Source organism: Callorhinus ursinus, unplaced genomic scaffold, assembly GCF_003265705.2.
Source record: "Callorhinus ursinus isolate GAN/ISIS: 27379988/994484 unplaced genomic scaffold, GSC_fseal_2.0 scaffold50, whole genome shotgun sequence".
NCBI classification, from domain to species: Eukaryota; Metazoa; Chordata; class Mammalia; order Carnivora; family Otariidae; genus Callorhinus; species Callorhinus ursinus.
This window is the reverse complement of record NW_027397112.1, coordinates 2,268,967-2,274,082: the sequence shown is the minus strand read 5'-3', so window position 1 is coordinate 2,274,082 and position 5,116 is coordinate 2,268,967.

Genomic DNA, 5,116 nt, shown 5'->3' with positions numbered 1-5,116 from the left:
ACATTCAATGCAATCCCCATCAAAATACCACCCACTTTTTTCAAAGAAATGGAACAAATCATCCTAAAATTTGTATGGAACCAGAAGAGACCCCGAATAGCCAGAGGAATATTGAAAAAGAAAAGCAAAGCTGGCAGCATCACAATTCCGGACTTCCAGCTCTATTACAAAGCTGTCATCATCAAGACAGCATGGTACTGGCACAAAAACAGACACATAGATCAAGGGAACAGAATCGAGAGCCCAGAAATGGACCCTCAACTCTATGGTCAACTCATCTTTGACAAAGCAGGAAAGAATGTCCAGTGGCAAAAAGACAGTCTCTTCAACAAATGGTGTTGGGAAAATTGGACAGCCACATGCAGAAGAATGAAACTGGACCATTTCCTTACACCACACACAAAAATAGACTCCAAATGGTTGAAAGACCTAAACGTGAGACAGGAGTCCACCAAAATCCTAAAGGAGAACACAGGTAGCAACCTCTTCGACCTCAGCCGCAGCAACTTCTTCCTAGAAACATCGCCAAAGGCAAGGGAAGCAAGGGCAAAAATGAACTATTAGGCTTTCATCAAGATAAAAAGCTTTTGCACAGCAAAAGAAACAGTCCACAAAACCAAAAGACAACCGACAGAATGGGAGAATATATTTGCAAATGACATATCAGATAAAGGGCTAGTATCCAAAATCTATAAAGAACTTATCAAACTCAACACCCAAAGACACCCAAAGAACAAATAATCCAATCAAGAAATGGGCAGAAGACATGAACAGACATTTTTCCAAAGAAGACATCCAAATGGCCAACAGGCACATGAAAAAGTGCTCAACATCGCCCGGCATCAGGGAAATCCAAATCAAAACCTCAATAGATACCACCTCACACCAGTCAGAATGGCTAAAATTAATAAGTCAGGAAATGACAGATGTTGGCGGGGATGTGGAGAAAGTCTAACCCTCCTACACTGTTGGTGGGAATGCAAGCTGGTGCAGCCACTCTGGAAAACAGTATGGCGGTTCCTCAAACAGTTGAAAATAGAGCTACCATACGATCCAGCAATTGCACTACTGGGTATTTACCCCAAAGATACAAATGTAGGGATCCGAAGGGGTACGTGCACCCTGATGTTTATAGCAGCAATGTCCACCATAGCCAAACTGTGGAAAGAGCCAAGATGTCCATCGACAGATGAATGGATAAAGAAGATGTCGTATATATACACAATGGACTATTATGCAGCCATCAAAAGGAATGAGATCTTGCCATTTGCAACGATGTGGATGGAACTGGAGGGAGTTATGCTGAGTGAAATAAGTCAATCAGAGAAAGACATGTATCATATGACCTCACTGATATGAGGAATTCTTAATCTGAGGAAACAAACTGAGTGTTGCTGGAGTGGTGGGGGGTGGGAGGGATGGGGTGGCTGAGTGATAGACATTGGGGAGGGTATGTGCTATGGTGAGCGCTGTGAATTGTGCAAGACTGTTGAATCACAGATCTGTACTTCTGAAACAAATAATGCAACATATGTTAAGAAAAAAGAAAAAGAAGAAGATAGCAGGAGGGGAAGAATGAAGGGGAGTAAGTCAGAGTGGGAGATGAACCCTGAGAGACGATGGACTCTGAAAAACAAACTGAGTGTTCTAGAGGGGAGGGGGTGGGGGGATGGGTTAGCCTGGTGATGGGTATTAAAGAGGGCACATTCTGCGTGGAGCACTGGGTGTTACGCACAAACAATGAATCATGGAACACTACATCAAGAACTAATGATGTAATGTATGGTGATTAACATAACAATAAAAAATTTTAAAAAATTAAAATTAAAATTCTACAATGGTTTTAAATAGATTTTTTTTTAATCTTCCTAATTTCATTTTGTGAAACAAACTAGGACCTTAAAATAATGGGAAAATATTTTCTTTCTCAATCCCCAAGCCCCATTTTTACTTTTATGAAGTTCCGATAAATACTTTGGACAATATTTATAGCTTTGAAATATTTAGTGACCACTGTAATAATTATCTATGAATCAATAAATGAATTTTATGATTTGTGATTATTTCATCCTTTCCCCAGGAAGAAATTGTCATGTTACTGCCATGCAGCATATGACCAAATAGCCATTCAAAACCAAATTACTCTAAATCCAGATACCACTTTCTCATTAAAGAGAAAATAAGGAAAAATTTAGCTGTTCTTACAAGACCAGAGTGACTAAATGTCATTCCAAGAATAAAAGGTCTTGTTTTAGTCTCTTGTAGACTGAGGATAACTGTTTTGAGTTACTGGAACTTGATGGGTGTGATTTGCCATTATTTTCCATTTCCTGAAAAATCTTAAAAAAATAAAATCACAGCTCATATGTTCCACCTCTTTCCCCTAAACCGTTAGGTATTTAAGTTGCCTTCTAAAAATATACCTTAATTTTCATGTATATATATCTGTCCATTCATGTGGATGTTTGCAAGTGTAACTGTTTTCAGTGTATGTCTGCTCAATGAATCATGTTTCCAGAATTAAAACTTGCTTGGTTTAATCAGTGATTTTACAATAGTTTATCAAACCCAATGAAGAAATGTTCAGCTAAAGAAAATCCAAAAACAGGTTCATATCCTAAAAGGAATGGTCTCGTGAGGAATAAAAGAATTGTTACACTGTATCTTATTTAAGAATTCTCCCTCCATTTTTATCACTCTTCTTGTTCTTAAAAAAAAGTTACAGCTTTCTCACCAAGAAATATTTTAGGGGTCTTAGCCTACTAGTATACTATCTAAAAAACAAAGGCCAAAAGTTTCAACAAAATAAAAGATTAAATGACCTCTAGCCGTCCAAAACAGATACCATAAAGTTTCAAGCACTTCTGTAGAATTTCATCTGCACTTAATGCCTAGTTGTTCTTATTAAGATACAAAAGCCCAAACACTTCTGTTTTTAGATGTTTTTGTTTTGTGTAACACATGGGAGGTTAATGATAACATTTAGAAAGGGAATAATTTCAAGAGAAGTTTGCACTGAGAAAAGTGAAGGTAGTACTCTAAAATAGGAAAAATGTAGAAAAACTAAACAATTATTGAAAAAAATTTAAACAGGGCCGCCTGAGTGGCTCAGTCGTTAAGCATCTGCTTTCGGCTCAGGTTGTGATCCCAGGGTCCTGGGACTAAGCCCCGCATCGGGCTCCCTGCTCAGCGGGAGGCCTGCTTCTCCCTCTCCCACTCCGCCCTGCTTGTGTTCCCTCTCTCACTGTGTCTCTCTCTGTCAAATAAATAAATTTAGAAAAATCTAAAAGAAAAAAAAAATTAAACAAATCACCAAATAAAAGCACTGAAGTCTAAGGCCTTTTAAAGTAGTAAAAACAGGGGTGCCTGGGTGGTTCAGTTGGTTAAGCATCTGACTCTTGATTTCGGCTCAGGTCATGATCTTCCGGGTCATGGGATGAAGTTCTGAGTTGGGCTCCAGGCTCAGCACAGGGTCTTCATGAGATTCTCTCCCTCCCTCTGCCCCTCCCCCTGCTCATGTTCTCTCTCTGCCTCTCTCTAAAAATAAATAAATAAATCTTTAAAAATTAAATAAATAAAAGCAGTAAAAACAAACCTATATCCTCAATAGTCATCATTTTTAAATAATATTTTGGAAATTTGGACCAACAAGAAATTATTGTATTTTTTCTGTTTGTGATATTAAGAAAATAGGGAAGGGGTGCCTGGGTGACTCAGTCAGTTAAGTGTCCAACTCTTGATTTCACTCAAGTCATGATCTCAGGGTTGTGAGATTGAGCCCTGCATAGGCTCAGTCTTTTATAGGCTCTGTGCTCAGCAAGGAATCTGCTTAAGATTTTTTTCCTCTCTCTCTCCGCCCCTCCCCCATCTCTCTCTCTTATAAATAAATAAATCTTGAAAGAGAGAGAGAAAGAAAGAAAGAAAGAGAGGGAGGGAAGGAGAGAGGGAGGAAGGGAGGGAGGAAGAAGGAAGATAGGCTAAAGATTAAATAAAAAGGATGACTCTTCCCAGGCCAGTGATTATCATAGGTCAATTTGGTCAAATAGAAATGAATGCCAATCACAAATGTGTGCCACATTATATTTTAAAATTTGTATTCACCTCATTAAAAAGAGTGGAAAAAGAAATAGGTGAAATTAATTTCAATGACACATTTTATCTAACCTAATATACCCCAAATTTTATAATTTCAACAAAATCAAAAGAATTCATATATTTTACATTATTTTTGTGTATATGACATCTCCAAAACCTGGTACGGATTTTACCCTTACATCCCAAATTTCAACTAGCCATATTTCAAGTGCTCAACAGCCATATATGGCAAGTAGCTACTGTATTGGATAGGACAGTTCTAGATGCTGGGAATAAAGCAGCAAACAATACAGACAAGGTCCCTGTTTTTGTGGAGTTTACCTTCTACATCAGTGAAGATACAGAAAAGTACACAAATAACAAACGGGAAAAAAGATCACATGATTTCAAATGCCCTGAAGAAAGTAAAAAGGTTGATGAGATAGAAAATGCTGGGGGTAGGAGTGCTCTGCAGATGTGACATTTAACCTGGGACCTGAGTGAGTGGGAAGCATGCAGGCTTGATGAAAAGCATGATGGGCAGAACAGAGAGTTTTTACAACAAATCTAAGGCTTTGCTTAAGCAACAATGAAAGAACGGTAAGATTAGAGCTAAAGGAGTAGAGAGGGAGAAGAGTGTAAGGCATGGTGGAGGGGTAAGCAAAGCCAGATCATGTAGGATTTAGGAGACCAGAATAAAGAGCTCAGGAGTGGCCAAGGGAGGAGGGACCCTGGAAGCACTCAAACCCTGCAGGGCTATGCTCTCTGTAAGTGAAGGGAACAGGAAATAGTCTTCACAAAACCCGAAACAAAGCCTTGAATAGTCTCAGTACCTAACTGGATAAAGGTGATCTTCCTAGATCAATTTTTTCTGCTATTAGAAAATCAAATCCACTTGGGGGGAATTAATCTAGAGCCTCTATACTTTTTAATGTAAAAAGTCCAGCATTTACTCCCAAATCACCAAGAATGCCAATAAAAAGACCAAATGACCATATGTTAAGGAGAGAAAAAAGAAAAAAATATATATGTATATATATAT